Raw genomic sequence first — 12387 nt, 5'->3', positions numbered from 1 at the left:
TATTTCTGATGTATTTGCAGGGAGTAAGGTGATCTCCATGTCTCACTCATCTGCCATCTTGAAGTTCTCTCCCGTTTTTTTCTTCAGTTTGTTTATATGGGGTATCACATTGATTTAGTTGCGTATATTGAAGAATCCTTGCAACCCTGGGGTAAAACACACTTGATCATGGTGTACAACCCTTTTGATGTGTTGTTGGAGTCTGTTTGCTAGTATTTTGTTGAGGATTTTTGTATCTATATTCATCAGTGATACTGGTCTGTAATTTTCTTCTTTTGTATTATCTTTGTCTGGTTTTGGTAGCAGGGTGATGGTGGCCTCGTAGAATGAGTTTGGGAGTGTTCCTCTGCAATATTTTGGAAGAATTTGGGAAGGATGATTGTTAGCTCTTCTCTAAATGTTTGATAGAATTCATCTGTGAAGCCATCTGGTCCTGGACTTTTGTTTGTTGGAAGATTTTTAATCACAGTTTCAGTTTCATTACTTGTGATTCATCTGTTCATATTTTCTATTTCTTCATGGCTCAGGCTTGGAAGATTATACCTTTCTAAGAATTTGTCCATTTCATCCAGGTTGTCCATTTTATTGGCATAGAGTTGCTTGTAGTAATCTCTTATGATGCTTTGTATTTCTGTGGTGTCCATTGTAACTTCTCCTTTTTGATTTCTAATATTATTGAGTTGTGTCCTCTCCCCCTTTTTCTTGATGAGTCTGGCTAATGGTTTATCAATTTTGTTTATCTTCTCAAAGAACCAGCTTTTAGTTTTCTTGATCTTTGCTATTGTTTTCTTTGTTTCTATTTCATTTATTTCTGCTCTGATCTTGATGATTTCTTTCCTTGTACTAACTTTGGGTTTTGTTTGTTCTTTTTCTCTAGTTCCTTTAGGTGTAAGGTTAGACTGTTTATTTGAGATTTTTCTTTTTTCTTGAGGTAGGATTGTATTGCTATAAGCTTCCCTCTTAGAACTGCTTTTGCTGCATCTCATAGATTTTGATCATCATGTTTTCATTGTCATTTGTCTCTAGGTATTTTTTGATTTCCTCCTTGATTTCTTCAGTGATCTCTTGGTTATTTATCATTGTATTGTTTAGCCTCCATGTGTTTGTGTTTTTTATGTTTTTTCCCCCTGTAATTTATTTCTAATCTCATAGAGTTCTGCTCAGAAAAGATGCTTGATGTCATTTCAATTTTCTTAAATTTACCAAGGCTTGACTTGTGACCCAAGATGTGATCTATCCTGGAGAATATTCTGTGTGTATTTGAGAAGAAAGGGTAATCTGCTGTTTTTGGATGGAATGTCCTATAAATATCAATTAAATCTATGTGGTTTATTGTGTCATTTAAAGCTTGTGTTTCCTTACTAATTTTCTGTGTGGATGATCAGTCCATTGGTGTAAGTGAGGTGTTAAAGTTCCCCCTATTATTGTGTTATCATCGATTTCCTCTTTTATAGCTGTTAACATTTGCATTATGTATTGAGGTGGTCCTATGTTGGGTGTGTATATATTTATAATTGTTATATCTTCTTCTTGGATTGATCCCTTGATCATTATGTAGTGTCCTTCCTTGTCTCTTCTAACATTCTTTATTTTAAAGTCTATTTTATCTGATATGAGTATTGCTGCTCCAGCTTTCTTTTGATTTCCTTTTGCATGGAATATCTTTTTCCATCCCCTCACCTTCAGTCTGTATGTGTCCCGAGGTCTGAAGTGGGTCTCTTGTAGACAGCATATATATGGGTCTTGTTTTTGTATCCATTCAGCGGTTCTATGTCTTTTGATTGGAGCATTTAATCCATTTACATTTAAGGTAATTATTGGTATGTATGTTCCTATTACCATTTTCTTAATTGTTTTGGCATTGTTTTTGTAGGTCATTTTCTTCTCTTGTGTTTCCCACTTAGAGAAGTTCCTTTAGCATTTGTTGTAGCACTGGTTTGGTGGTGCTGAATTCTCTTAGCTTTTGCTGTTTTGTAAGCTTTTGATTTCTCTGTTGAATCTGAAAGGAATCCTTGCTGGCTAGAGTAATGTTGGTTGTAGATTCTTCCCTTTCATCACTTTAAATATATCGTGACACTCCCTTCTGGCTTGTAGAGTTTCTGCAGAGAAATCAGCTGTTAACCTTATGGGAGTTCCCTCATATGTTATTTGCCATTTTTCCCTTGTTGCTTTTAATAATTTTTCTTTGTCAATTTGATTACTATGTGTCTCAGCATGTTTCTCCTTGGGTTTATCCTGCCTAGGACTCTGCATTTCCTGGACTTGGGTGACTATTTTCTTTCCCATGTTAGGGAAGTTTTCAACTATGATCTCTTCAAATATTTTATAGGGTCCTTTATCTCTCTCTTCTTCTTCTGGGACCCCTATAATGTGAATGTTGGTGCATTTAATGTTGTCCCAGAAGTCTCTTAGGCTGTTTTCATTTCTTTTTTCTTATTCTGTTCTGCAGCAGTGAATTCCACCATTCTGTCTTCCAGGTCACTTATCTTTTCTTCTGGCTGAGTTATTCTGCTATTGATTCCTTCTAGTGTATTTTTCGTTTCAGGTATTGTATTTTTCATCCTGTTTGTTTGTTCTTTAATTCTTCTACATGTTTGTGCTTTAATTCTTGTAGGTCTTTGTTAAACATTTCTTGCATCTTCTCACTCTTTTCCTCCATTCTTTATCTGAGGTCCTGGATCATCTTCGCTCTCATTATTCTGAATTCTTTTTCTGGAAGGTTGCCTATCTCCATTTCATTTAGTTGTTTTTCTGCATTTTATCTTGTTCTGTCATCTGATACATACACCTCTGGCTTTTCATTTTGTCTATCTTTCTGTGAATGTGGTTTTCATTCCACAGGCTGCAGGATCGTACTTCTTCTTGCTTCTGCTGTCTGCCCTCCTGTAGTTTTAATGAAAATTCAATTTAAATTGTGGCGGTTGAAGGAAACCAATTAAGCTGCCTCCCTTTACCAGTGACAGTAATTGAATCTTTATTTGTGTAATTGGGCCCAGCAATGTCTTAATTAACAAAGGGTTGATCTGAGTCTGAGATGACATCTTACCCTTTGGCTGTTGAATTCTGTCTTCTTCTTCATCAAAAGAAAAATAATCAAACATGTTAGAATGATTAAATAGGAACTCTGCCTTTCAATCTAACCTTTAGGCTCCTGGAGTTAGGAGACATGGACATTTCCTCTTGTAAATTACATTCTAGACTGATTAATTGATTATTAAATGGGTGAACTGATCTTGAGTGGAAAAGGGATGAGAGATTAAGTAATACTATTTAGTAAATATTAAAAGGAATTGGTCCAGAAAGTAGTTAGATACCATACATTCCTACTATGAGTTAACTCAAATTATAAAGCCATCTCCCATTTTCCCAAGGAGAAGGTCCAAAATGAAGTTTGTGGCTTTTTTACTAACTATACCATGTTAATATTTAATTATAAATACATAATTATAAATTAACTTTTAATATTTAATTTCTTAAATAAGTTATAAAATATTCAAATTTACTCATATAATTACCTTATTTATATAAAAATATGCTTTTCCACATTTCTTGAAAATATTTTATTCAAGCTTTTCATATGTATCTTACAAAGTAGTATCATCACCCTCAGAGTTGCTTGTTGAATCCTCTTTGTTGAGAGAACATAATTTTGCCAGACCACATTTTTTGAGATAGAACATGTGTTGGATCAGTATATGTTATTCTCACTGGAAAATTTACCCTGAGAGTATACAATCAGAAAACATTAATACATTATTTTATATTGTCCTATGTACATGCATTTATGATCTCCAAAACATAACCACACTTTCTGCTTTGCTTTTTAAGTAAATTTTAGAAGCCTTGTTTACAATCGAACACTTAAAATTGTGAAGTCATCCCAGTGAGAGTAATGAAGAAATATGTATTAAAGTTTCTTCTTGTTCTTTTCACCAATTTATTCAGTTAATCATTTAATACTAATATTGACATATGTGATTTCAGACTGCTGTGTCTTCTTTCCCAAACTGTATTTGATAAATCAAAATTTAGTAAATTGAGAGAAGGTCTGCCATAACTAGACTTTGTAAGACCTTGGATATAAGATAACTATATCCTCTTATCTGAGGATTAAAATTTTAGGAGGAAAAAGCTTTGGCTTATAATTGAGTATGCCCAGCAATAGTAATAAGGTTTAGTTCATAGAAATTTTGTCATTGTTTTAAAGCAAATTCATACTATCATTACTTCTGAATTCTACATTCAATTTTATTTTGTATTTGTATCTGAAACTGATTATGATTAGTAAAAATTATAACAGGCAACTTAGGAAATTCTCTAAAGGTGTTCATATATTATATAAAAAGTGATACACACACTACACACTCTCTTGTATTAGACCGAGTGTCCTGTGGAATATACTTCTCCTTTTGTGTAAGGTCTTTTTGCTGAGAGAAGTAAATTATTAGCAATGATGTGTAGAAGCAATTTAATTCAACCTTAACCTTAGGGCTTTTCCCTTTAAATGTAGTAATGTCTAAATTTGACCCTATGTTAAGAAATTATGTTTACCTGTATATTATCAACTTTTACTACTGGCAGGAAACAAACCCAAAATTTGTTTTCCACAAGACACATTTTTTTATTGATGTGGATGTAACTTGAAACCTATTCTTTGCTGGGCTCCACTGAGCTCATCCCAGCTGCATGAGTCCTCTCACACCTGTATCCATTCTTAAGGAGGAGCCACCATCTGAGACATGATGTTCTCATGGCAGAGGACAACTGCTTAGATAGGACAGAGCCAACCCAGGCAAAGCATTTAAAGCTTCTATTTGGACAGGTGTATGTCACACCTACTCACACTCCATTGACTAAAGCAAGTCTCATGGCTAAGCCAATGTCAATGGAACAAGAGGGTGTATTCCCTACCAATGGGGAAGCATGGCATGGGTGGGGAGGAGACAAATAATTGTGAGCAAATAATAAATCTACTCTAGCTTGTTAACTGATAACTAAATCATTTTGCTGAGTGTCTTTTAATTTGTAAAATTTGCTTAAGCATATTAGAATTAAAGCTAATGTAGTTGAGTGTGAAGGACATACACTGCTTTTGAGTACCTACAATGGCCGTGAAATTGGATGAAGATCAATCACATGAAAATCGTATAAAAGTTGAGAGAAGACACTGAATATATTTTCTAATGTACTTATAGTTTCTCATGATGCCATTAATAATAATTTCCTTTATGCTTTTTAAATTCTCAGATAATTTTCATGTCTAAGGTCTATTTGGAAGTTTTTCTACCCTGTCAGTGCAGTATCCAAGTCTGGTTCTCTTCCAGCTCTCCTAGAGCTTCTAGGAGGTATTTAATTTCCTTTAGCATTTCTGCTAAAGTAGTTAGACTAAACTCTTTTCTATATATATCCTACAGAACGGATATGTAGCTTCAAGAAGTTAATGTATAAGAAGGTACATAGCATATGGAATGCATTCTAAAAGTCACATCCTTTTTTAGTCCTATGATTTCATTATGAAAATGTTGATATATTTGCTACTTTTAAGAAATACTTTATCGTTAACTTTTGCCATGATGTCCTCAAATTCTTAAGAACAGCTTATCCTGATTTTTCTCATTGTCACTGAAAACCTGGGAGTGATAATGAACATAAGAAGAAAAACAATTTTCCCACCACTTTCTGATGATGTCTCTAAGCCAATCATGTGTCCTAGATTATCAGAGGCAATTCCCATTTAAAATATGCTGCTTCAGGGCTTCCCTGGTTGAGAGTCTGCCTGCCGATGCAGGGGACATGGGTTCGTGCCCCGGTCCGGGAACATCCTGCATGCCGTGGAGCGTCTGGGCCCGTGAGCCATGGCCGCTGAGCCTGCGCGTCCGGAGCCTGTGCTCCACAACGGTAGAGGTCACAACAGTGAGAGGCCCGCGTACCGCAAAAAAAAAAAAAATGCTGCTTCACTTCCCCATAAGTATAATTTTATATATGACATCTATTTTTCATGTTTTGGTTCACAAAAATATGCTACCCTTGGAGCTTCCAGGTTGGTGAGCATGGAGATTCAGGGAAAGGGGTGCCCTAGGAGATGGTATGAAAGCTCCATGCCCTTTCCCATTACCTCGACCTATGCCTCTCTTCCATCTGGCTGTTCCAGAGTTATATCCCTTTATAATAAACCAGTAATCTAGTTTTGGGTTCTGTTCCCAGGTTATGTGTTCCTTCTTAGACAAAATGACAGAAGAATTAGGAGAGGATACAGAAAGAACAGTTTATGATGATTAAAAATTTGCCACCAAGAAAGCCCCTGAAAATATAGGGCTCACACATATTATTGAACCATTTTTTCTCCGGGCATATATTCCTGGATTTTTCATGGCTATAAGACTCTATCTATCATAAGACTCATGAAATGCATGAAAAATCCATTTGCTTATGAAGCATATGGGAAATATAAGATCCAACAGAAGATAGAAGAAACTCGTGCATAGAGTCCAATTAAAGAATTTGCCAAAAGTTAACAAAGGGCTAGCACTTAACTGAGGAAGAGGAAGAGAAGCAAAAATCTACATAGAAGAAGAAAGTTAAGAGCCTTCCTAATATTCTTTCTTACCAGCGATGGCTTTAAAGTTACATTTGAGAACGCTGACTTTCAAGGAGACCAAGAGAGTGAAGAATTTAGGCTTTTGAATTCACCTGTTTCAAAAATTAGTGAAAAAAGCAAGAAGCAACTAAGATTCTTAGATTCTTCATGAAAAAGGGGAAGAGAAAGAACTGGAAGGAAAACCAAGTGATGCAGAAAATTTTGAGTTCAGATGATAAAAAATATGGGGTTGAAGAGGTCAGGAAGTAGCACAGACTTCTCTACCAGGCGGAAGCAGTAGGAGAGACACAAGGAGAACCAGCAGTTGGTCCTCAAGCCCCAGTTATATGTGATCAAAGCAGGAGAAGAACTCGGAAGCTTCAGAGACTGCCACCAACCAGAAGCAGATGAATAAAACCCTTGAAGGTCATTTGAAACTTGAATCAGAAAATGGGACATTGAGTGTATCAGACACTACATTTGGCAGTAAACAATTGACATTCACATTAAAGAGGTCTGAATAGCAGAAGCAACAGGAGACTGAGAAGCTGCACTGACAGGAAAGGAAAACACTTCCTGGTTCAGCAGGTCACCTGAAGTTAAGACACAGAAGAGGATGGCTGTTTCTTTGAATTTGGAAATGATCCTACTTGTGATTTGAAAGGAGGACCTCTCCCCCAAATTGATCATCATTAGAGTACATTAAACACAGAGAGGGGAATGTACATTTTTAATGTTTTGTATAAATTCCAGATGCACCTAAAAAGTTAAAGATTTGACAACTTGTCCCTATGCCTTATGGGTCAGACTTTGAAACTGTACCCCTTCCCCCACCAAAATGGTTAGTGTGTTGCCCGCAGGGTGCTTTTGGTAAGTTGCTGCTCCCCATAAACATGGTCATTTTCCCATGGTTTTAATCAAGTAGGCCAGGTTGTTATTTTTTAACAATGTAATATGTGTGCCATGAAATGGAAGGTTATCCTGTGCTAAAAATGAAGCTTGATCATGCTCTGGGAACTTCTTTTCTTGCAATACCTGCTTCCATTCACTATCCAGTCAGTGGCCCAAGCAGTGGGAGCTACAGACCACTCTTCCAGTGGCAGACTGAGCTCTCCATTCTTCAGTAGGGAACTGCCGGATAGCACAGAGAGCACCTGCCAACCTTCAGACCAGCCTGGGACCTGGGATTGAGTAGCAGTAAATTTGGGAGCTGGAGCAGTTCATTCATCCTGAAATTCCTCCTTGGTTACAGCTTTTTAAGCAGCCTGATCTTCCTTTTCAGTCTATTTCAGACCTCTGAAGGAGTAGAGATTAGGTGTGACCTCCCATGGGTCAGGAGAAGGTGCCACGTATGTGCAGAGCTTCCTTGGCCAGCATCTACCACATCAGACTCACTAAGTGAGCCCCTTTGTTGTTAGAGGGGATGGTCTCTGTCCTTCCTGCTAGAGCCTTCACGTAGTGCAGAGGACAGTCTGTGTTATACTGAGCGACTATAGGCGGGTTAACATAAGATGCCTCTGTGAGAGAGGCTGGTGGTCAACCCTCGGATCAGTAACCACCAGAAATCATGACCCCCAGAAGGCTGCCTGGATTTGGTTGGTGAATATTCCAGGAGTTAAGCGGCCAGCAGTAGGAGTGGTTCCAGTGACAGCAGCAAACTTCAGCACAGCTCTATCACCAGTAATCTTGGAGGATATGATAACGATATCAGCTGAGTTTTCAATGGCACAAGCTGCCAGCAAAGGCTTCTAAGCTTTTCCCAGTTTCTCTTCATATTTATGATGTAGATGCCACTGCTTTTTTTTTTTTTTTTTTTTTTTTGTAGATGTACTGTTCCATTTGGAAGTCAAGGTTGTTGCCACCTAAGTGGGTTCCTGCTGCAAGGAATTTGTGGACATCCTCCTCCCTCATTAGCAGAATATCAAGGGCTCAGAACATGGTGAAAATTTCCATTTACCTTATGATAGGAACCCAGAACAATGCTGTATGGACCCCTCTATGGGTAGTGCAGAAAGGTGAGTTGTATTTTGATTTGTATTTTTATTATTGTCAACTTGCACATTTTTTTCATGTGTATTGTCGGTTTATATTTCTTCACTTGTGAATTATCACGATGTTTTCCCATTTTTCTTTGGAGACTTTGTCTTTTGCTAAGTTGGAAGCATCCCTTATATATAGTACCTAGTTTCAACACTCATCCTCAAACGTGTTGCTAAAATACTTTCTCAGTTTGGGGCTTTCTTTTTAAAATTCTTTAAAGGTATTTAACAAACAACTTTTATTTGTATTTTTAATAGTTTTTGACCAAAAATGAGGTACTGAAAATAGATTTTCAGGAAAACTAATTTAGCAGTGGTAGGCAGAGTTGATTAGATAGGGAAGGCTCAATTAAGATATCAGTTCATAATCAAAAAGTGAGACAAGTTTCTGCAGTCAGAAGCAGGAGATGGAAACAAAACATAATGAATAAGTATCAAATGCCTTTTAAGGGAAGAATGATAGGAATTGGTTCAATGTAGCATCTAAAGAGATATGAGTTACAGATGATTCCAAAATTTAAGACTAAGAAAAATATATCAGTGCTAGAAACATAAATGTTAGCATGCTGCCTCATTGTTTTTCTCAAAGTTTGTTTTCTTTGATTTTAAGTAAACTGAGTTTAAGGTGACAACAATCTACAAATATGAACACTGAAGAGTTGTTAGGAATTTTTTTCTACCACATCTTTGATAAGCATTCCAAAATAATGAAACTCAAATTCATGTTTGGTTTTATTTCATTATAACCATTATTTGTGTTGTTAGCTAGTGGCCACCAGGTACAGAGGATTTTCTCAGTCTTCCCTCTAACTTACTGCTGTGGTTGTGTTACTCCTCCTGTCCCATATTGGTCCCAAGTCACAGGTGTGTGATCTGCTGTGACATGAGACTCCAGTCTCTACTCTGCTTCCATCCCTTCCCCTATGTTCCAGAATTACCACCCACTACATATCTAAGCCCAAGCTTACTACATATGTGGAATCATGGGCAATGGCAAATGGCTTGGCTGATCAGGAGCCTGGAAAGAGAAAGATTAAAAGATCAGGTTCAAGGAGGTCTCAGGTAGAGGCATGTGGATGGACACAGGAGAATGGGCACATGTGGAGAACAAAAAGTAGCACTGATACATTGCTGTCTCTTGGTACAGGACTGTGACATCTTGCTTATAAAAGGTTGTCATAAGAATCCCATAGAGAGGAGTCTCTGCTACTTTCTCTGTCCATCTGACAATCTCTTATCCATAATCCGAAATCCAAAGATTTCTGACATCCAACCGTTATTTTTTTTTGCAAATTCATTTGGCAGCAGAAATTTACTTGAACTGACATGACGATAGTATAGTTTTAATTATTATTAATAAAGCTAATGAATTAAAGAGCCCAGATGTCATGTGATTTTCCAATACAATAAGGATTACAATGGTGAGAAGAGCACCCACATTACTAAGAACGCAGGTGGTGGCTCTTTTCTGCGGGCTGGGGCAGGAGAACGTGCTATAAGACTAAGCTCACTGGTAACAGTAGAAATGAATAAAGTCCCCAAACAATAAAGGCCAGTGGTGTTGCTTAACCATCAAAAGCCTGGCGGGTGCAACTGATCATAATGACCCTCATGGCATCTATCACTGTCGCACCAGTGCCTCTTCCTCAGCTCACATCTATGGCTGCAACGAAGATCCTTTACAAACAGCTTATGAAGGGGTTTGGTTTCATGAATGGGTAAGCTGGGGATGTGGGTACAAGACAGAAATAGGTGGCAACAGCACTATAGCTTCATTCAGGGTAAGACAGAGATGATATGAAGTCATCTCAATGAGGAGAGGTTCAGACAGTACCCTGCTCATCCATTTTGTGTGGACAGAGAAGTGGTGCAAGCTTAGAATATGTATGGAATAATGCACAGTGGGAAGTGGCTTGGCTGATCAGGGGACTGGAAAGAGAAGTGTTGAAAGACCAGTTTCAAAGAGTTCTGGGTAGAGACATGGGATTGGACATCTGAGAATGGTAACTCATTGTGGAGATGTTCATATCACATGTTAATGCCCACCAGAGATCTCCACCATGAAAGCAGAACTAAACATCCTGGTAAATAAAACTGAATTGTCCAGTTTACACAAGCCAGCCTCTGGCATCAGCCACCCTGGTGCTGACACAGTGGACACAGAAAAGAAGTTTCCATGATGACAGAGTTGGAGGCTATGCAACCATATGGGCTCCTACTTGCCAAAGCCACAAAATGTCCAATGTGCTAGCAATAGAGACCATTGCTGATCTGTTCACATGGCACCAACTGGTCACGGGAGGCCAGCTGAATACATTGGACTCCTTCTGTCTTGTAAGGTATAGTGATTCATTTTGATAAGAACAGGCACATATTACAGTTATGGAATCGTTTTTCCTACCCATGATGCCTAGGGTCTAGCACCATTGTCCTAGACCCTAGCACCATTGTCCTAGGGTCTATAAAACATGATTCATCACGACAAGACTCCATGTAATATTATGTCAGATCAAAGGAACCATTCTATAGAAAAGGGGGTTTGTAGATGGCCCATGACATGATTCACCAGACATATTACACACAGTGCCATCCAGAAGCTTCTGGCCAGATACAGAAATGGAATAGCCTGCTGAAGGCTAAGCTGAAGGTCTCCATTCCTTCAGGACTTAGTGTCCACTTTAATTCAAAGGCCTTTATATGATGGTGTGTCTCCAGTAAGTAGAATGTATAAGTCCAGAAACCAAAGTGCAGAAGCAGGATTAACCCCACTTATCATCACTCTCAGTGACTCACCTGGCAAATTTTTGCTTCCCATCCCTGCCACTCTGGGCGCTCTTCCATCAAAAAGAAACATTTCCACTAGGACACAGCAAGAGCCCTTACTGAACTATCAGCTAGGGGTTGCCTCCTAGACACGTCATGCTCCTCTTGCAAATGACCAGAATGTGAGTGGAGTTAGCACACTGGTAGGAGTAATTGACCGTTTTTCACCAGTAGAAGTGATAGAAAGGGGGCAGGGAACAATATATCTGACATTCAGATGATCATTGGGGTACCTCTTGGTGTCCCCTTCCCAAGTTTTGGTGGTTAGTGGAAAAGTTTTGTAATATTTTTCTGAGAAAAGCGTGGTGACCTGGGGCTCAGAAACCTCAAGGATGGTGGTCTGGGTCACGCCAAGGAATGATAAATGTCCTTTCCTGAACCTCTGTCTCAAAGTCTGATTCCTGTAGAACCTAGCCTGAGACTGCATGTTTATTTAAGAGCGACACCTCAGACACGGCTGGAAATGTCATGTACTATATGGTATAAATACTGTTCCTTTTTTAAAATATGAAAAGCTTTTAATTCTAAAGTGTTGTCAGCCCCAAAGTTTTCAGATAAAGGATTTCAAACCTGCATTTACTGAATAAAATAGAATAGGGAAAAGAGGCTATAAGGATTAGATTATGGATCTTTTGTGCATCTTTTATGTTTGCTTATGACCAACACTTCCACACTTTGTCTTCTTTCTTCTTTGCAAATATCAGTCTTCCTCTACCACTGCCTGACTCAGGAATCTTCCATAAGCCTGGCTTTCCAAGAAGGTTCACTTTTCCTTCTCAGGTAATCTCCAAACAATGACATTTAGAAGAACTAATGTCCATCTTTAAATTTTTATTAGATTATATCTTTCCTAGTACAAATATTTAAGTATGTTCCAAGGAATACCCTCCTCAAATTTTCTAAATTAAAAATAAGCAAGTTATCTGCTACTAACAGCCCGGGATTATA

At 38.0% G+C, this 12387-nt stretch overlaps 2 pseudogenes; one reads left to right on the top strand and one right to left on the bottom strand.

Annotated features, from left to right (window-relative positions):
• Positions 1-6207: 6207 nt before the first annotated feature.
• LOC116753913 lies at positions 6208-7209 on the top strand (annotated as a pseudogene).
• Positions 7210-7563: 354 nt separating this feature from the next.
• Positions 7564-11470, bottom strand: LOC116753912 (annotated as a pseudogene).
• Positions 11471-12387: the final 917 nt, after the last annotated feature.

This window comes from Phocoena sinus, chromosome 5 (genome assembly GCF_008692025.1).
Source record: "Phocoena sinus isolate mPhoSin1 chromosome 5, mPhoSin1.pri, whole genome shotgun sequence".
Lineage (NCBI taxonomy): Eukaryota > Metazoa > Chordata > Mammalia > Artiodactyla > Phocoenidae > Phocoena > Phocoena sinus.
Note: the sequence above shows the minus strand (reverse complement) of the source record. Positions and strands in the feature narration are given on the sequence as shown.